This window comes from Dipodomys merriami, unplaced genomic scaffold, assembly GCF_024711535.1.
Source record: "Dipodomys merriami isolate MVZ:Mamm:240054 unplaced genomic scaffold, mDipMer1.0.p SCAF_420, whole genome shotgun sequence".
In the NCBI taxonomy this organism is placed as follows: domain Eukaryota; kingdom Metazoa; phylum Chordata; class Mammalia; order Rodentia; family Heteromyidae; genus Dipodomys; species Dipodomys merriami.
The window spans coordinates 729,023-751,467 of NW_027205827.1; the positions used below are offsets into that span (position 1 = coordinate 729,023).

The window sequence follows — 22,445 nt, forward strand, 5'->3', positions numbered from 1 at the left end:
CAAACAAAAAAATCACATAGTACATTATAAATATGTTAAAAAACAATAGCAAGAAAGAAAAAACCACTTGTGTCCCTATCTTTCACTTAACATCATCTTATATAGTCATATGTACATAGCTTTTGACCTTTTCTGCTTGTCCTAAACTTAATTTGGGAAACCATGGGACCTATGTTTCTTTGGGCCCGCTTACTTCACTTACTATAATTTTTCCAAGTCTTTCCATTTCCTAACAAATGAGGCAATGTCATTCTTTCTGATGGAGGCACAGAATTCTATTCTATACATATACCACATTTTCTTGATCCATTTATCTACTGAGGGTAATCTAGGTTGGTTCCATATCTTAGCTATGGTAAATAATGCTGCAATAAACATAGTTGTGCTGGAAGCTTGTTTGTGATCATTTGGGTAAATAAATGCCCAAAAGTGGAACTGCTGGGTTATTGGGAGCTCTATGTGGAGTCTTTTGAGGAACCTCCATACTGCTTTCCAAAGTGGTTGAACAAGCTTACATTCCCACCAACAATGAAGTAGATTTCCTTTTGGCTAAATCCCCTCCATCATCTGTTGTTACTGGATTTCTTGATTATAGCCATTCTAACTGGGGTGAGGTGGAATCTCAATGTTGTTTTGATTTGCATTTCTTTTATGGCTAGAGAAGTTGAGTATTTCTTCATGAAAACACATCAATTTCTACCTCATACAAGTACCCGGAAATCACTAATTTATATTGTCTCTATAGATTTGGGACTTTTATAATACATAAACAAAATAACAGATTACGTGACATAGTTTCTTTTCTTTTTTTCTTTTCCTGAAAGATCCATCCATATTTTAGCACATGTAATCACTTTCTATAGTATTTCACTATAAAGATATTCTACATTTTGTTTATACATTGTATGATGGAACTGTAGGTCCATCAATTCATACTTCAAGTCTCTGAAGACCCTAAAGTCAAGCAAAATGGTAATAAAAATTCTGAACAATTTACATTGAGGATTACTTAACTTAAATACTCTGAAACAAAAATGTTTTATATTTCAGGATTTTCTTTCAGATTTTGAAAAATTTGCTCATATACAAAGAATATCTTGAGAATGAGGCCCAAGCCTAAAAATGAAATTCATTTATGTTTCAAGTACACATATACATTTTATATACAAAGCTTAAAGATAAGTTTATGAAAAACTAGTATGTCTGCATTTAGGCTATGCAACACTACCACATGAGGTCAGATGTAAAATTTCCTACAATGTATTCTAAGTTTCCTATTTTGGAATATTCCAGATTTAGGGATTTGGGATTTTTCAGATAAGGAATTAAATACATATAGTACTTCCTTAGTACATTCTATATGTGCCACCTAGACAATTGAAATAGAAAACAGATCCATCTACCTTTTTCAAATCATAAATAAGCAGGAAGGGAAAAGTATTAACAAGGAAATATACAAAATAGACCAAAATATACAAAATATAATTATTTGACATGGGTTTTGCCATGTTACCCAGGCTGTCCTAGAACTAATGACCCCTGCTTCAACCTCTAAATAGTACTCAATGTTCTTCTGATCTTTAAAAAGGAAAACACAAAAATGAACAAAAAAATGAATACATCTTATGTTTTAACCAGTATGCAAATAGGATTAAACCATTAAAATTATAAAATTATAATTTTGTAATTGAAAAGTAGGCCAAATATATTTATGTATTTGTACATTTTTACTTTAGGGATGTTTCCTACAGCCTTATGACAAAAATTTCTGTTAAATATTCAGGACCAGATAAATATCTCAGGAAAAGATTCAATCTTCAAAATTTGTATTTTGTTACCCCTCTGTACATCACCTTTGTAATAAATGTATTTTTATGTTTGTTTTATAAATTAAACTACAAAATCATCTAAAACATCCAAATCAACAAAACAGACATAGGTTAAATATGTGTTTGGAAGCAAGAACTAATGAATTTTCTTGAGTAGTGATTAAAATCATTTTGATAGAATGTAGATGACCTGACATATCTGCGTAAAACAGTTTTAATTCCAATTATTCGTAATATGGCCAAGAACACTGCTATTATTAAAACAAGAGCTTTCCATTTATCAATTTAATAACTTCCAAGCCAATATTTATTATTTGCATAATGACAAATGTCAACAAAAATGCTATCAAAGTAATATTCTTCCTCTATAAATAAGCAGAAAAAATATCCTACTAAAATAGCACATTAAAGAGAAAGAGAACACCATTAATATAATCAATTTATACTTTGGTTTATCAGTTAAAAATATTTTTAAGAACAAAAACAATTTTTAAGAGACTCTTTTTGATTCTGTTGAATTATACTAAAAATTACTGAATTGCTCTACTGTCTCTACAGTGTTCTTTACATCTACTTTTTAAAACTTACAGTACTGCTTTACTTATCAGTCAGGAAAACTTGCAGTGAATAATTCTATTTGCCCTTAGAGAAATCTGTATGTAGAAATCTACTTCTAATCAGCTCTAAAGGAAAGTTTTCATTTAAAGCAAAAGAACAAACAAGTATCCTTATTATATATATATATATATATATATATATATATATATATATATATCCTTACTATATTATTATAGTTTTTAAATGATATATTTAAACAATTATATTTAGTTACGTTCATAAAGTATCAAATGTATTCTGAACCTAATTTTTAATTCAAATTCAATAAATATTTATTGAGTGGTCTAGTACATGCCTAACACTATTCTAAGCACTGGGGAAAAAATAAGCAGTCTCGTTTTCCCTATCTTTCTCCTTCGTTGTCCTTATGGCCTATACATATAATCATTTGATGAAAGACACCCAGGGGAATACTTCCCTCATTTAATACACACTTGACTTAAATTTATACCTATGGACTCTAAACTCAAATAAATTCAAATAAATACTAACTATAAAAAGGAATTCACAAGAATCCATTTTTCTGTAGGGCACTCATCACTGAGGGGTAAAATTTTTCTCGTATGCATCATGAAGGAAGATCCTTTTTCCATGTTGTTGGCAAAACTGTCAATCATCTTGATGAGCAGCAAATAAATGAATGCCCAATGATGGGATTCTGTATTATCCTTAAAAAAGAAATCCATCAACTAAACATCAACAGGTAAATGTTTATACTCGACAGCCATCAATTTCAACTATCCATGCAAAGAGACAGGTGAGCTGGACTGGTAAACCTCGAAATTAGAGAGGTATTAATCGTCTGCTTCCAGCCAATATAAACAGATGTTATTTTTAAACAGGCAAAATCATCTCTTCCACTGAAATTTATTTGCAGCAGATAATGTTCTGTTACATTTTTAATCAAGCAGATGAAGTTACATTTAAATTGAAAATCTGCTTCACTCAACTAATCAGGCAAGTAAAATTCAGAGATGATTGAATGGCATTACACAGCACACTATTACAGCAGGTAAATTGGGAAATTTACCTGTCACACCACATAGCATATTGTTCAGCCACTGCATCTGCAACTTAGAAGCAAAGCACTAAGACAAAAAGGGAAAGGCATGTTAAACAGACTTATAAATCGATCATATTTTATGAAAACATTATTAAGGCTGCCATCAAAATAAACAATTTTTTAAAGGGAAAGGTAAAAACACACTACCTCTCAGGGACTTGATGAAAATTTACATGAGTTACGTTTATCTACTTCATGTAAATATCATGCCTGGTTATTTTGAAGATCAAGATACAACTCAGGCTAAGGAAAAGCAGCAAATGTTACATTCTGACAAACAGCAGAGAAACAATGACCACATAATGTTAAAATAAGGTACTGAAACTCAGAAAAGGTAAATAACACACTTCAACAAGAATAAAAACTACTATATTGATGTGCAAAATACAAGTATTATTCAATTTTACAGATCATTAGTTAAAAAACCTCTAAATCTAAAAACTTGCTAATTCATCCTATTTATAAAACACCTATTCGATCTTAGTCATTTCAACAGGTAAAATGCTTAAGCTTGACATCCATCAATTTCAACTCATAGTTTCTCTATATAGTTAAGAAGTCAGCATTTCTAAAATGTCTTCAAAATTTACTGTCACAAATATCCACAATAAGCACATAACTATTTCAATTTTTTTTCTTCACTATTTTCACAACTTAATTTCTAAACTCAAATATTTTTGTACAAGCAGTCACATCCCTGGCTAGTAACACTAATGATAAATTATTACAATACCATGTACCACTACCATGTTACATCTTGTACATTCTAATTGTTTAATGCTCACAACAATCCTTGAAATATAGTGAATTATGTTCTAACCATTGATTTTTCTATTCTCTTTTTCTTTTTTCTGCTTTCAATCATCCCTACTTTCCCTTCCTTTAGTTTTACTTTCTCTTTTTCTTCCTATTTTTGTCATCTCATTTTTGTTTTAGAGGAGGGCTACTATGGAGACTAAAAGCAAAATACTGGAATATGCTCTAAATTATAAAAATAAATAATGTTCTGCTCCTAATATGAGGTGAACTACCTTGATTTTCCATCAGGAGTGACAATATCCACACACTGTCATGGGGATCATAAATTAAACTAGCTAGAAATCGTGTACACCTCAGCAATTTCTTAACTGTCAAAGCTTCATTTCCAGTACATTACTGGTTAGAGTTGTCTTGGTTCCTAACAGAATACCACAACTGAGTAATCTATAAAGAAATTTATTTCGTACAGTTCTGGATGGTGGCAAATCCCAGGTTGAGAGGCCATACCTCAACAATTGTTAGAGTCTTCTTATTGTATCCTAATATGATAGAACAATTACATAGCAAAATAGTGAGTGAACATACAGGCATTGATTTCTCTTACTCATTTTATAGTCACTAATTTTTTTTCTTTCTTTTTTTTTTTTTTTTTTTTGTCGGTCACAGGGCTTGAACTCTGGGCTTGTGCGCTGTCCCTGTGCTCTTCAGCTCAAGGCAAGCGCAGTACTTGTAAATCATTAAAAAGTGGTCACTGTGTTTTTACTTTTTTAAAAGTAAATGTCTTTTGAAATAGCTTATAAAACACTAGGGATAAGCATATTCATAAACTAGTGACATTTTTCTATAAAAACATAAATAAGTCTAAAAGCCAGTCTATGACAAAATAGCTGACAAAATCAGAAAATTAACAAAAGTCAAGCAACAGAAGATGTTAGAAACTAAGACAACTGTAGAAAATGCTGGATTGAAAAGAGTAAAAAATCTATAATATTAATGAATTTTTCTAGCTGCTGGAGCTGCTTAGCAAATTTGACAACTTAATCAAGATCTTTATAAAGAACTTAAATAACATATTTTGCCTCTAATCTTCATTTTGTTTTTAAAATGACAAATTGGTAGCCACAGAAGGCCTACTAAAACTTGAAGAGGCACAAGTCCCAAAAAAACTCGTGTCATCAGCCAGGTCAACATTACCCATAAAACTAAGTAAATGGCTAGTTAGGGGTATTACTTAACTTATACTAGAAGATACCTATTCCCAAATAATTTTATTACACCGGATTCACTCCTGTGAAACAAATGAAAGCAATACTGAAAATGCTAATCTCTTAAATCATTATAAACTAAGGCCTCATCACAGTTTATTAAAATGAGTCTTCAGAACTAAAGGCCTTTTGGAAACAATGGCTGAGGCACTGAGTAGCATCAGCAAGGAAAAAAAAAGCCCTTAAAGAGAGACCCAAGAAGATAACAAACAGACTTTCTCACAAACTTCACAATTTTGTCTATTACAGAAGTTGAAAGCACTTAAAAGCAGCATCTGCAAATATGCTAATAATTTAACAGCAATAGAAAATGTTAGTGCTGGAATTCTGCTACCTGGGTCTTTCATTTCTAGTAAGGACTACATATAGAGGATAAATATGACCAAAGTACTATCTATCTGTGTTGCAATAAAATTCATTATTTCGGGTAATTAAAACACCCTAAAAAATGGAAGTATATACACAATGACCAATGAAAAACTAAATAATCAAAAAAATTTTTAAACACAATTTTCCTATTTCTTCCTCCAGAGTTCTTTTCAAGGTGCTGTTTTCAATATTTATTTACCAAGTAAAATCTAAAGCTCATTAAAAAATACCAAAGTATATTTATAAATCTACTGTCAACCATCCTACTCCAATTGGTTCAACCCAGGATAAATATAAATACTACTTAACTATAGCTCTACAAATTATGAGTTTTATTCTTCCAGAAAAGAATTTAAAACTTCCTGTTTACTACAGAGCTTACATCTTTCCAAATTCTGATCCACAATTTAACAGATATGCAACAGATGAAGCCTCAAAATTGTGGAAGTCAAATAACCACGTGTCTAACCCAAAGTAATTGTAAATTTCCAACAAAAGATAAAAGATCAAACTGGGCACTGGTAGCTCATGCCTATAATCCTAGCTACTCAGGAGGCTGAGATCTGAGAATCACAGTTTGAAGCCAGCCTAGGCAAGAAAGTTCATGAGGCTCTTAACTCCAAATTAACCATCAGAAACCCAGAAATGGTGCTGTGGCTCAAGTGGTAGAATCCTAGCCTTGAACAAAAGAGCTCAGAGACAGTGCCCAGGCCCCAACTTCAAGCCCCCCAATCAACTTAAATAAATAAATAAGAAAGATCTTTAATTCTTGATGTGATTACTGATCACCACTTGTAAAAGATTAAGAAAGACATTATGTAAATAATGATCTATGCAATCTGTGGGCAGGGACAGGAGGGGGGAAATGGGAGAGAGTGAGGAAAGTGGGGATACTGTCCAAAAAGCATTATACACATTACCTGACTTATAGAATTGTAACATCTTTGTACAACTCCTTAATAATAATAATATACAACCCAACAATTAACTTAAAAATACATGTCTCCTACCTTAATTTAAAAAAAAAAAGATTAAAGCAGATGCAGTGGCTCATGCCTGTAATCCTACTACTCAAGAGGCTGAGATCTGAGGATGGCAGTTCAAAGGCAGCCCAGGCAGAAAAGCCCCTGTGAGACTCAAAAACCAGAGCTGTGTGGGTAGAGCTCTAGCCTTGAGCCAAACAGCTTAGGGATATCACTCAGATCCTGAGTTCAAGCCCCACAACTGATTAAAAAATAATAATTAAGGCTTGGACAATAAAAAACAACAATGATCGATTATTTATAGGTTAAAAATATAAATTGTATGACAGTGAGATCCACCCAAAAGGTAAAGTAAGTGTTAAGTGCATCTGAATAAAAAAAATTTTTTTTTAATGGTTTATCCAGGTCTGGTGATACATGACTATAATTCCAGCACTCAGCATAGTGAAAAGTGGTAAGATCCTAAGTTCTAATCTACCTTGAGTTAGTTGTTGTAAAACCCTGTCAATAGTAGTAGTAGTAGTAGTAGTAGTAGTAGTAGTAGCAGCAGCAGCAGTATAGCAGAGACAGAAAGTAGAAGTAGTAGTAGCAGCAGCAGTAGTAGTAATAGTGTTCATGGTGTTCAAAGATGAAACACCTAAATTCCCATTTAATGTCCCAAATAACAAATTTGTGTGACAGTCCCATCACTGTACCACTACTCTTAAGCACAGAGACAATTCTGGGTATACTGTCTTAAGTTTTCATCACTGAATCCCAAAACTCTCAAAATTCTTTTCAATACTGTTTCAACAGTCTGGAGTTCTGTGAAACTATATGCAATACAATTGTTTAAACTCCAAAGGTATAGCAATCTTAGAAATATTTCATTTAAGTAAAATGTTCTCATTTATGCTGACAGCCTTTGAAAAGTCACATTTCATCTATGGTTGATATTAGAAAGTTAACCTATAAAACATCAGGAAAGCATCCATGTCTTTTTAAGACAGTGTCTGAGAATTATTCCCAAGAAAATCAGTTAATCTACTTAAAAAGTAAAGGTATCTCAAACTGAAAGTTTCTCTAAAATATAAAAAGATATAGTTCCATTTTCAACATTGTGTATGTGTTCACAAGAACACATGCATGAGCACATACAAGTACTGGGGTTTAAACTGAGGGCCTTAAGCTTTTTTGCTCAAGGCCTGTGTTCCACCACCAAAGGCATAGTACCAGTTCCACATTTTTGGTGGTCAACTGAAGATGACAGTGTAGGAATCCTTCACAACCATCCTAGGGGACCAAGCAGGAGGCAGGCAGGCAGAGAAGAAAGATTATTATAAGGTTTATTAGAGGGGCCATATCTCCACAGGAGAGGAAGCACATGGCATCTGTCCTCTCCAAATCACAAGTAGGTCTGGGGGGTTGGAAGTGAGGTAAATGCATGCCTGGGCAGAGAAAGGGAGTGGCCAGCATTGGGTGGGAACTCTAGGGCAGGGAGGAGCTGGAGTCTGGGTGAAGCTGAGGACCAGAGGTGGAGACAGTCTCACAGACTTGCCTGCCCAGGCTGGCTTTAAAACTGTGATCCTCAGATCTCATCCTCCCCAGTAGCTGTAATTACAGGCATGAGCCACAGTGAAGTTATTGCCCAACATCTTAGGATAAATGTTTATGAATGTTTCATTGCAATGTCTCCACTACAATAAGCACCAAAGAGCTAAAAGATCCTCTATTCATCAACTGTTGTTTTTAGGCCCTTTACAGACTAAATATTGCCCATCCACATTGGTAAAGACCATCTTTACATAATACAGATCCAATTGCTAATGTTTTTCAGAGACACTCTCACAGTTACACTAAGAAATGTTTTGCTTTTTTTTTTGGTTCCGGTCATAGGGCCTGAACTCTGGGTCTGGGCGCTGTCCCTCAGCTCTTCAGCTCAAGGCTAGCGCTCTACCACTTGAGCCACAGCGCCACTTCCGGCTTTTTTTCTTATGTGGTGCTAGGGAATCGAACCCAGGGCCTCATGCATGCAAGGCAAGTGCTCTACCACTGAGCCACCTTCCCAGCCCCCACTAAGAAATGTTTACCAGCATTGTTTACTCATGTGGTTGATACACAAAATTAAACATCAATGGTATAATTTGTGGAGGGGAAGGGGAAAAATAAGTCGTGTAAATAAGGATACAGGTGGACCCGTTGCAACAATGAGAAGTACAAGTCGTTATGTCGAAAACGAACTTTACAACTTTGGTGGGGGGGGGGGGGGTTGGGGGGGAGGATGGGAAGAGATGGGAAGGGGAAACAAAGGAGGAGGCTACAATGCTTGATAAGAAATGTACTCATTATCTTGCCCATGTAATTGTAACCCCTCTGTACAGTATTTTCACAATAAAAAAATAAATAAAATTTTTTTAAAAAAGAAAAAAAAAACAAAATTAAACATCAAGTTACCTTTAATTTTCTTAAGAATTGTTCTATTTGGTTAATTAACTAGCTGTTCAACATTACAAAAGTAAATATGAGGCTGACACAGAGCCATCAATGGATAAACCACTAATAAGCTAATAAAACATTGCAAGAAAGGTAAAGTTAAAAGGCACCAAGAGAGCAGTGTGGCAATACATATCTATAATAATAGCACTTCAGATGTTAAGACAGGGAGATCATGAGTTCCAGGCCAGCCTGTACCGTATAGTCAGTTCCAGGTCAACCTGGGCCACAAAGTTGAGACCCTATCTCAAGAAAAAACAAAAACCAAACAAAGGGGCCCTAAAGAAAGCCTAAAAAGACAAACAAAAGGTATCTTGACAACCTTTCCTTCCTATCCCTCAAAATTTTTTGGCAGTGATGTACTCTGAACTCAGTGTCTTGCATTTACTTGGCTGGCACTCTACCACTTGAGTCAGACCTCCATCTTTGCATTCTGGCTGATTGTTTTGGAGATGGGAGTATGGAAAATTTCTATGCATGGACTAGATTTGAATCTCAATCCTCCAGATCTTGGCTTCTGAGTAGCTACAATTATAGATGTAAGACACTGGCATCCAATTTCAAACTTTTTCAAAAAGAACACAGCAATAACTGAAATCCATGAGAAGCAGCACTCAGAAATTACAAATTTTCTTTATAGTCCAGTGTCCATACTGTGTATATACTACTAGTATATACACATAATTCTTTTTTGTCAGTCGTGAGGCTTGAACGCTGGGCTTGAGCGCTTTCCCTCAGCTCTTCAGCTCAAGGCGAGCACTCTACTGCTTGTGCCACAGTGCCACTTCCAGTTTTCTAGTGGTTTATTGAAGATAAGAGCCTCATGGACTTTTGTGCCTAGGCTAGCTTTGAACCAGGATCCTCAGATCTCAGCCTCCTGCGTAGCTAGGATTACAGGTGTGAGCCACCAGCACCTGGCTATACACATAATTTAAATCCATGTTACAACAGTCATTAAAAATACAATAAAGAAAATGGCAGAATTATGAAGACTATTAAATTATAAAACCAGCAGTGTTCAATTACCAAAGGAAGTAGTGGGATCAAACATCCACTGGAGCTTACATCTAGGTAATAGGTGCTGGCACTCCTTGGTTTTTGTACCAAAACTGTAGGCATGGTTCAAATGGTAGAGTGCCAGCCAAGTGGTAAAGCACCAGCCAGGAAAGCAAGCTTTCTCCCTCAAAAAGAAAAAAATATGCTCATCACTTTTTCATCACTATGACAAAATACCTGAAAGAACACAGTAAAGGAGCAAAGATTTATTTTGGTTCTTGGTTTCAGAGGTCACTTAAATCTATTGTTTGTGTGCTGTGGTGAGGCTGAACATCATGACAGGAAGTGTGTAGCGAAGCAAAGCTGTTTTATCTTATAGCAGTCAGAATACAGATAGAGGACCTGAACAAAATAAGACACTCTACTCCCCAGTAACCAACTTCCTCCAGGCTAGGCCTTTCTTCCTAAAATTTCCACTACTTCCCAATAATGCTATCAAATTATAAATCTGCTAATGGATTGATCCAATGATTGAGTCAGAGCCTTTGTGACCCAATCACATTCCCAAAGCCCATCATCTGGTAATCAGGCCTTTAACACATGAGCCTTTTCACGGGGAGAAAGACATACTTTTTTCCCAAACAATAGACAATATAAAAGGGTTCTTATAGTCACTCCATCCCTTTTCCTTCTCCAGTAAGTACAAAATAACATATTTTTTCAAGTACTGAAGTTAAAATTATCATTTTTTCCTTTACCAAACTGGCTGCTTTCATTACTTGATATATTAAGTGAATCTTTTAAAATGTTGTATAATATATAATCATATTAAGCAACCACAATTTTAAATATTTGCTTATAATAGTCCAAACATAGATTAAAATGTTTTCATAGCTAGTGGCACTGAGTTACTGTAGTTGAATCCTGAATTTAGTCTTTATCCTAAAATATTATTAAACATCTATTCCTCTGACATAACAGCAATTGAAAAACTGTTTCAAAAGGATTATATCTATCAAGGAGAAATAGAAAAATATACCTGGGAAAGTATGAATAAATGTGAACAATATCCAAATTGGCTTTTATCTCTAAACTTTTTTTGCTGATTGTACCCCAAATAGACAAGCCAATGATTTAATACCTTTAGTATTTTTTGTGCCACCAGGCAAAGAAACCTAATTCTTCTAATTCCTGAAACTGGCTGCTGTTCCAAAACTGGGAAGGCTGAACTGAAAGCAGCTATGGCATACTATAATAAAATCAATATGCTAGAGAAAGGAAAAAAACAAAAACAAGAACACTAAATTATATTCTGCAGACAAACTAATATATTTTGGCACCATTTACAAAGCACATATTAAACAAACGTTGGCTTCCTCCTCCTGTTCCTTGATCTTCACATTCTACAGAGAACCATTCTCTTAGAATTAGATGCTAAGGAGAATTATAAGATGAAAAGGGCTACCACCAGTTATTTTGTAATTGACATATTTTTTAAATAAACATCTTAGCTACCCCAGAAAGAAAAGGCATATTTCCACATTAGCCCAGTATATGCACTTTTAATGTCATTAACAGTCAAATTAAAAGATACAAATCTCAATTTCTCAAACCCATTCAACACAATTATTCTCCTCCACAGTCCCTCCAGAATACTCCTTACAGACTACCACCACATTAATCAAATTTGATTTTGGTATTTGTTTCTCCTCATTGTCTTCTCAAATTTGTCCTGCCTACAAGTTCTTATTTAGCTCTCTGCTAAGTATTTAAAATCAAGTAATTTCTTTGAAACTCATAAACTCTTAGCCATTCTGGGACATAAAAAATAAAAAACTACACTGAACGTATGTATCCATTCCTTGAAGCATTTTTTAACTGATTTCTATTCAGGATCGCTGCCTACTCTCAAAATGTTAACAAGTCTTTATCTCACTCACTGACTTATTTGACCAGCACTATCAGTTTTATAAAACATATTGATGATACAGAATACTAAATCATGAGTAACAAGCCACTTTCAAGTTCACACAACCAGGTGAAGTACAGTCTAACAAAAAATAAACTACATGGATTGGGAAGGTGGCTCAATTGTAGAGTGCTTGCCTTACATACATGAAGCCCTGGGTTGGATTCTTCAGCACCACATAAGCAGAAAAAGCCAGAAGTGGGACTGTGGCTCAAGTGGTAGAGCGCTAGCCTTGAGCTGAAGAGCTGAGGAACAATGCCTAGGCCCAGAGTTCAGGCCCCACGACCACCAAAAAATAAAAATATAAACTGCATATATTCCAAAGAACATGGGAGTTTCCAAACAGATTTCATTTCCTATAAAGATATACTCAAAAGTAGGATTCTTAGCTATATAGTTCAATTTCCTCTTGGTATAAGTAATAAGGTAGATCAAGATAATTGATCACATTCTGTTGATCATACTATTTAGGAAAACTTAGGAGTCTATTTAGGAGTCTTAACTGAGTCAAAATTCATTTGTGTCTGTTATGTCAAGATCTTTTAAATGACTACCTTATAAATATATAGAGCTGTGATGCTAATTGTTGCCAGGTCCCTTGTATATTTACTAGATTTTAGTGTCCCAAGTTTATAAATCTTCTAGATACAAGTTTAGGAAGACATTTTACCCTCTAAATTAATGACATTAGCCTTTTACAGAATCATGTTCAAGTGTTCCTAATTGTAACAAGGAAAGCTTAATGGTCCTAACAATGCTGTCAATCTTAATTACTGTCTTAAAATGCTGTATGCAATGGAAATAATTAGATTGTTCTGTCAATTGCTAAAGTATTTTAAAATTTTAACCATGGTTATTCTTCATTTTTTCTCATTGTAGATTTTGTCATCCTAGGCACATTTGCAGTCAAGGCCACAGAGATGGCTCTTACAAGTACTGAGACTTGTCAAACCAAATTAACTTTGGCCAGGGGGGCACGGAGATAGTCCTGGAGTTTGAACTAGTTCAAAAATCAGTTGCATCCTTTATCCTATGCACAACTTTGTAACACTCTGCATTTGTCATATGGAAAAATATTGTTTTAATGGATTATAAAGATCTTCCAAATATTGACATATTTCATTATATGCTATTCAAAAATGATCATCTTTTAAAATATCACATCTGGGGACTGGGAAGGTGGCTCAGTGGTAGAGTGCTTGCTTTGCATGCATGAGGCCATGGGTTCGATTTCTCAGCACCACATAAGCAGAAAAAGCTAGAAGAGAAGCTGTAGCTCAAGTGGTAGAGCACTCGCCTTGAGCTGAAGAGCTGAGGGACAGCACCCAGACCCAGAGTTCAAGCCCCACGACCGACAAAAAAATAAAATAAAATAAAAATATCACGTCTGATGTGAGAAAAGGTATTTAAGAATTAGTAAGCTTTTGGTTCTGGAGGCATGGTTCAGGTGGTAGAATACCATCCTGTGAACAAAAGCATCAGACTCTGAGTTCAAGTCCCTGTCTGGGTGGGAGGAATTAGTAAAAGGTAGGTACAAATTTTCCAAACTTTTAAATTTTGATTGTAAGGTCAAACTGAATCATGGCAACAAATGCTGTAAAACTTTTCTTTGACGTGGCAAGGCTATTTTATTAATTTCAAGAAAATGTCTACAAAATACCTCCACCTCACACAATTCAGTGGAACAAGTACTTTTCCCTGCTTCAGTACATAGTTTAAATGTTTTAAATATATCTTCCATATTATACAGAATATTGAAAATGGTAATTATTAAGGTAAGGATTTAATAAACTTAACTTTTTCCTAGGCTTCACTAAGAACATTCTTAAGTAAAACTGGCTTCTTTTTTAAACTGAGTTTGTAGTGGTGAATAATTATAACACTAGCATCACTTATACCCACAGCAATGATTATTGCTAAGGTGCCAACAGTTTTTATTTACTACAATTCTGCACTATTAGAATTAATGCCAACACAATAAAAAAAGGTAAATAGTATGTAATGATAAAAATAATTTGGGGTTTGGAAGACACATACACATTCATGGACATATCTAAAAGAAACATAGTACCGTATTACAAACTCCTTGAGGCAAGAGATTAATTTATTTATCAAAATAACTTTCTACAATAAGGATATTAATTCTGAACAAATAGATGCTTTCATGAAAGAACATCAATGAGGTGTATAAATATCAACTAATTTGTAGAGTAAATAATAATTACTATTTTAATAAATGCAGGGAACAAAAAAAACTAACGATCAAGTCAGTTTTACCTAAACATTCCCATTAACTAGCTACAAAGCTCATAAACACAAAGTTTAGATCACAGTATAAATGTGGCCAAATTTTTTTTAGACAATGTTAATTTTGTGGATTTAATAGCTTAAGTCAAAAGTCAAAAACTGTATACTGTTAACCATTTGTCTTTATGGTCATTTGATTTATTCATTCTGCTATAGGAGGAAATTTTTTTTAATCCACTCATCTAACATGCATTGAAGACATACTTTGGGGTTTCATAGAGGGATAACACAATATCTCCCATTGGAAAAAAATTAAGGATTTGTTCTGAGGCATGATTCAAGGAGCTTTGCCATACAAGTACAAGAAACTAAATTCAATGCCTATTACCATATAGAGAGAGATAGAGACAGAGAGATAGAGAGGAGAGAGAGAGAGAGAGAGAGAGAGAGAGAGAGAGAGAGAGAGAGAGAGAGAGAGAGAGAGAGAGAGAGAGAGAGAGAGAGAGGAGATAAAGAATAAAGAAATGTTCAAAAGAAGGCTGAGGCAGGAGAAACTGGAATCCAAAGCCAGCTGGGGATTCATAAAAAGTTCCAGGCTAGCCTGGGCTTGATGACAAAACACTGATTGAAAACTAAACTAAACAAAGAGAAAGAGAGACAGAGACAGAGACAGAGAGACAGACAGAAAGAGAAAGAGAGAAAGAGAAAGAAAGAGAGAAAGAGAGAAAGGAAGGAAGGAAGGAAGGAAGGAAGGAAGGAAGGAAGGAAGGAAGGAAGGAAGGAAGGGAGGGAGGGAGGGAGGGAGGGAGGGAGGGAGGGAGGGAGGGAGGGAGGAAGGAAGGGAGGGAAAGGAAGAGCTGCAACTGTCTCCAATAGTCAAGCATATTCTAATGGTAATGGATGTATTTACAGAAGAATCATAACAATAAATACTCAGAAAAATCCAGGAAAGGAGGGAAGGAAAGAGGGAGCAAACAAAGGCAAATCTTTAAGCCAAAGAACTGCCATCAAGAAATCTGAAGACGCCAAATGTGGTGGCTCAAACCAGTAACCCTAGCTACTTTGAGGTGAAGATCAGGGGACTATGGTTAAAGTCCAGTTTGAGCAGTTCATGAGATTACATCTTAACCAATAGCTGTACCATGTGTTGTCCCAAACTACAGAGAAGCACAATGGCTAGAAACAATAATGTACATCTGTTACCCCAATGACAAAGGGAATAGAAGGATCGCAGTCTAGTCTGGCCTGGTCATCAAGTGATACCCTATCCGAAAACAATGAATGTAAAAAGGGCCTTGCAGAGTTGTTCAAATAGTTAGCAAGCTACTATCAAAAACTAAAGAAGAGATGTGTGTATATATGTAAAATTTTTAGAAAGTCTTCACCAAATAAGGCAAAAATTAAAAATATATGTGAACTAATAAGGTCAAACTCCATTTATGAAGTCTCAACACAGGGAAATTGGGGTTACTTTGCTATAGATATACGAGCGGTGTATGAGATGTATGATGATCTTGGCAAGTCAGAAACTTTAGTCTTACACACACTTACTCACTTTCTAGGTATATCTAGTGCCCAATAACAAAGCGCTTAATAAACTGATGAGACACCAATACATGACAAGCAGTATCAAAATAAATATAGGGAACATCCCTTATATTCACACTACTAACAAATTAATAAGAGAACAAAGATTTAGTATATTTTATTAGGTAGTTACCAGATAACTAAGATGTATAGCATAATTATATGTGAACAATGACTTTTTAAAAAAAAATCTCTGGCCAGGTGCTGATGGCTCACACCTGTAATCCTAGCTACTCAGGAGGATGAGATCTGAGAACCACAGTTCAAAGCCAGCCTGGGTGGGAAAGTCTGTGAGACTCTTATCTTCAATTAACCACCAGAAAAGCCAGAAGTGGAGGTATGGTTCAAAGAGGTAGAGTGCTAGCTTTAAGCAAAAAAGCTCAGAGACAGCACCCTGGCCCTAAGTTCAAGCCCTAGGACTGGTACACACACAAAGAAACTCTATATGGTTCAAAATATCAATAGCTAGTTTATAAATATTAGATACTCTTAACTGAAACAAAGTATCTATTCACTGAACTTGAACTAAGAAGTACTTTTATGAAAGAATTATTGTAATGCACAAATGAGAAATCCATCATTTATTAGAATGTAGTAGATAAAACACTACCAAATCTAGCAAAAATAGCTTATTTTTATAAACTAATGAATTTGGCTGATTTGGTTATTGCTAAGTGAATGATGTCTTCCTACCTACTATCTTTCATGAATCTTCTAATACCCAATGAAGCTATAACATTCAAAATACAGAGCCACAGAATATTAGATATCATATAATCATATCATAAAATTATGTTTTTACAAATCAAGCATACGGCACTAATTTTTTTTAAATTCTAAATTCCTGCCTGCCAAGTGCAAGGCCCTAATTTCCAACCCTCATACTGTCCATTTTTTAATCAATCTTTTTTACATTTTAATACAATTTAAGATGAGCACTTGTGGTACCAATAATCCTAGCTACAAGGAGGCTGAGATGGTAAGGATAAACATTTGAGTCCAGCTCCAAAGTTTGTGCAAAGTCCATGAGACTCAATCTCAACTAAGGAAAGGTGAACATGGTAGCATGTGTCTTTCATACCAGCAATGACAGGAAGCCTAAAATAAGCAGATAGAACTTGAAGCACACATCAGAGTATAAGTTGAGAACCTATCTTAAAAATATGTAACAAAAAATGGGGCTGGAGGTGTGGCTCAAGTATAGTGTACATGCCATACCATCCTAGTTCTCATGTATACTGCACATTATTTAATTAAAATCTTGCAATAATTAAAGAACAGAATCATATAAAGGTTTGGGTAACTTCTCAAAATTAAGGATTAGAGAGAGTTCCAGGCCAGCTTGGGATACACAGTGAGACCAGGCACCAGTGGCTCATGTTTGTAATCCTAGCTACTCAAGAGATTTGAGGATTGAGGTTTGAAGCCAGAGTAGGCAGGAAAAGTCCTGACTCTTAACTCCAACTAACTACCAAAAAGCTGGAAGCAAGATAGTAGCTCAATGGTAGAGCACTAGGCTTAAGCAAAAAAGCTCAAGAACAGTTTCCAAGTCCTGAGTTCAAGCCCCAATACAGGCACACACACACACAAAAATTAAAGTTAAAACTATTCAGGAGCCACAAGAAAAAAAGTAAACAGTTCAAGTCCTGAGAAGTAAACCAAGTTCACTAAATTAAAAAAGAATTTAGTACACACTGAGTTATGAAGATATAATACATATAAGAAACTTACAGAATAAATTTTCTTAAAAGCAAAATATGAGTTTTGAAAGGCCTTTGGAAAGAACTAAGATTGAAATTAAAACAAAGGATCCTCTCTCTTGGTGTTGGGGCTCAAATTCAGTCCATCATACATGTTAAACAAGCACTCTAGTACTGAGCTGTATCTTCAAGCCATTTAGCAGTTTCTCTCATATTTCAACTGGAAAAAGAAGCAAAGAAATAGATAACTTATGTTTCTATAAATTTCAGTGCTACAGGGATTCACGGGAAAGAAAACACCTGCTCAAAAATGCTGTTATGACTCTAACTAAACAGGAATATTTCTCAACTTCTCAAGCACTGTATATACATACTATAATCTCAAAAATAACAAACTCCTTCATAGATGTTAAGCTATTCATTAAATTCAAGTGTTAAAGTAGCAAATCTTCAATGAGTACATACAAATAACTGCCTTTTCTACCCTTTACCCACTAAAATGATCTGCATTAATATGTGATGCAATGTCTTCTGGGTATTATTTCAATGTCTGATGCAAAATTATGCTTTTCTGTTTTTGTACTGAGACATAGCTGTTTCTGGCACACATTTATTATTTGTTCTCTTTTGTGATACAGTCTGATTGACCTGCAGAATACATCAAGGGCAATTACTGTCACCATAGAAAAGAACAATAGGTTAAAACAATATTCTTAGAGAAGAAGTGAAATTACAATTCAAATGAAATTTCAGATTTAATATATCCAAACAGTTTAGGTAAATGCAAAAAAAGAAGTAGGTGCTTCAAAATGTAAATATGGTTTACCCTTTCACATTAGACTCTACAAATTTCAACATCAAGATCAGTATATTTATACTGGTGTACAGGTGTCCCAAAGCTCTTCCCATCCCCTTCCTCTCCATCCCCATTCTGCAACCTGATTTAAAAAATGAAAAAGAGCCCAACTGAGAATCCCACGGCCACATACTGGGCATCATTGTAGTCCTAGTGATCCTCCTTTCCTCAGGAGCATTCATTTCTAAAACCTTAATGACACTCTGTCACATTCTCTGAAAAGAAGAGGAAAAACTGCCATTAAAGGCTGCGTTCATTATAATCAGTGACTTTTTAAAAAATGTTTGCAGTCAAGCAGTGATGTATCTTTGGGACTTCTTTCAGAGCCAGAGTCTTTTAGCAGCTTCTTAATGTTTCAGACATTTCTATACATAGGAAATTATGAGAAATTCCTGCAATTCCTCAGAGATTTTTTTTTAAGACAAAAGAGAACATGGCAATACACTTTTTTTCTGTTTGTTATTTGTTACTTAAAGTCTACCAAAGCAATTTAAATGTTTTTACATAAAGGGAAGCTGACACAAGAACTATTAAAACCTCAAATGGTAATAAAATATTCTGCTCAAAGTAGCGTATATTACATGCAAAATATATAAGAAAATAACAATACAGATAAACCAAAATTATTCTACTCTATGTATGATGTGAGTAAATAATGTCATACTAACTTCTTCTCTCTGATCAAAATAGTCTTTCCCACTTGGAAGGAATAGTATTTTCCAACAAAATCCCCCATTCTAAAAACCTGGAAAGATTTGAGAAAATACAAATCTGTCACAAATCTTAAACTAGAAGCTATCTTCTAATCCGTAACTTAGTCTGTTTTTTATTTAGTTGTTTGGAAAGGTGCATTTTTGTCCTTAAGAAATATTTTTATAAAGATAAGAACAAGAAAGACTTTTGCAATGATATTCCCCGACATCTGGAATATTCACTATTGTGCAACATCTGGGATATTCACTAAAAATATTCCTACATTTACCATATTTACTTCAGACACTGTAAACCACTAATCTCTTTACATAATAAGTTGGAAGTTAAAGTACTTGTTTTATTCCTTATGAGTTTACCACAATTTATCAAACAAAATCTTATACCATATTCTTCCTTAAAAAAAAAATTACACTTGTAATGTATTCAAAACTATAGACAAAGGTAAAACTGAGTTTTAATCTCAAAATGCACAACTTGCTATTCATACACTTCTAGACCATTTATTATCCTACCAGAAATATGAATGTTGTTCAGAAAGAATAAGCTAATTTAAAATACTAGCTTAAGCTTGTTTCTCAATTTTGAAAAAATATATGTTTAGGAAACAGAAATTCTCTTAAATATCAATCAAATCTGTCACAAATCCAAAACTGAGTAACACTGGCTTAAGAAACTCAAGTTCAATTCTATAACAAATGTCTTTTTACTGCAAATATCAAGCAAAATGTTATCTTAATAACAGACAAGAAACCTTTCAACACCAAAAGAAAAACACAAATTCTAAAATTCATTTGAAACTCTAAAACCTTCCCCTCCAAATAGACACTGGAAATCTGAGAAATCCAATCTGAGAAATATTGCTCTATTGGAAACAGAATTAACAAGTCTGTTGTCTCATCAATCAACCATTCATTCTATCTCTCAGGGACACAGTACCTTTCTGAGCCTTTACCTCAAAACGTCTTGCCACTCATTTCTTATCTTCTCTACTAAACTATAGGATCTGTAAAGTCAGATCTACAACTGATTCATTTCAGAATGTGTCAGCTTACTTACCTGCATAGTGACACAGAGAAGGCCTTTCATTATTTGTTCACTAAATGAATGGATATTTGGGGGTATTATTTTTAGCTAACATTTTCAATCAGATTATCTTTATCTTTATTCTTAACCAGTATCACAGATCACGAAAAGTTTACAGACTTTTCAATTAGATGCATACAACATGCCAATAGAGTAAAATAACAGAGGTAAAATATAGTTTCATTTTTCCTTCCTTGCATGAAAAAACAACTACTGATAATTTTAGATACCAGGTAAGAGTTGTTGAAAAATACGAATCTAAACATCATTACAAGCAGGCACTTAGAATCTTTATAATGTAAATGGAAGCCAAATTTCTTTTGTAATCAAACTCTATTATGTCCCAACATAGATATTTGTAATAAATATAATGATAGTAAAAATTAGCTGATATACATTCATGTGCTTAAAACCTAAATGGGTAAGTAGTCAACAAGCCCATTGAACCAATAAAATCTACAGTATATGAAAATGTTTCTAGTACTTTTCTAGTAAAGTACTTAAAAGTTAAATAAGGAATCCACCAAATACATTATTTTAGGTAAAATAATACTTTTTCTTGTTCAAAAGCCATAAAATGTTTGGTCTGCATTAAAAACTATAGAAACCTCGCTTTTCTCTCAAAAGAAAGTCTCTTATTGAGGAACTAACTGTGGGTTTACTTCCTATTACTTGTAAAATATTTAAGAGGGGTATTTTAGAGGATATATTTTTCAAAGTACATGTATTCATTTTGTAGAAATGTCTTTCTTAGAAACCTAGATAACAAATACCACATAGAAAGGGCTAAGAACTATGTTGGAAATCAACTGTGGAGGTTGCAAAAAGGTTATATGCTTCATATTTCTTTGGATCATAAAATCTTCAGTAATTTCACTATGAAAAAACAAGCTGTAAGCAAACAATAGAAGAGTATAATATAAATATTGTATATCAAAAAGCCAAAGCAACTCTTAAAAATAAGTTAAAATATTAATTTCACACTTAAATTACTATTTCTAAAATTTTCTTGACACCTCAATGTAAAGCTTGAATCCAGCTACAGACATGTTGATTTAAAGGTGAATGAATGTATATAAAAAGGTGTGTTTTACACACTTCCAGAAGATCTAAAACCTGATATCTCAAGCAATTACTAGTAAAATAACTTTTAATTTTGAGTTATATTTCTTGTTTGTAGCCAAAATCCACATATTCATCCAAATAATAGCAAATTTTGTTCAAAATTTTACTGAGATCATGATATACTGTGAGAAATTTTGCTCAATAAAATACCTTACTAAGAATTATTTTAATCAAAGTTCTAAAGCAGTATCAGTTTAATAAGCAATTAATTTAAAAAGTTGTGTATTCATCTCTTTTTGAACCAAAAAAACATGGCTTTTTACTTTTTTTGTAATAGTAACTAGAGTCAATTTTCAGGCTCCTTCCTTCTAAATTAAGGTACATTTATATGTAACAAATATATTTATTCTAGAATTAGAATAGCTTAATCTTATTTCTAATGTAAAAACTTGAAGAGATTTTTAATTTTGGAGCTTTGTGGTATATGTCCTTCCTGAGCAAGTATAATACATTCACAACAAAATAAACATAACTGAAGAAATATTAGAAGAATCTGAAATAAGTTTTTCTAAAAATATAAAAGTATTATTTAACATATAAAGGCAGCCTATTTTTTTAAAAGATAATATATAGAAAAAAATTTTAACAACTAACTTCATCATTTTCCATGCCAAGTTTTGATATGGTCCTTTTTAAATCAAGATCTACATATCTGAAAAGTTGACTGCTTATTAAAATTCACAATGAATTTAAAAGCAGTTATAAAACTTTTTTTAAGTCCATTCAGCCCCTTAACTAATCAATGAAACAAATATTACAAGAACAAAGCTGACAAAAAATCATAATGAACCTCTCAGATGAGAAACTAAT

The 22,445-nt window shown here is 33.8% G+C and overlaps 1 protein-coding gene across 3 annotated transcripts in view; it reads right to left on the bottom strand.

The window, feature by feature from the left end:
• Positions 1-22,445, bottom strand: part of LOC138807552 (zinc finger CCHC domain-containing protein 7-like) — a 195,429-nt gene that overhangs the window by 149,004 nt on the left and 23,980 nt on the right. The gene's annotated exons all lie outside the window — the stretch shown is intronic.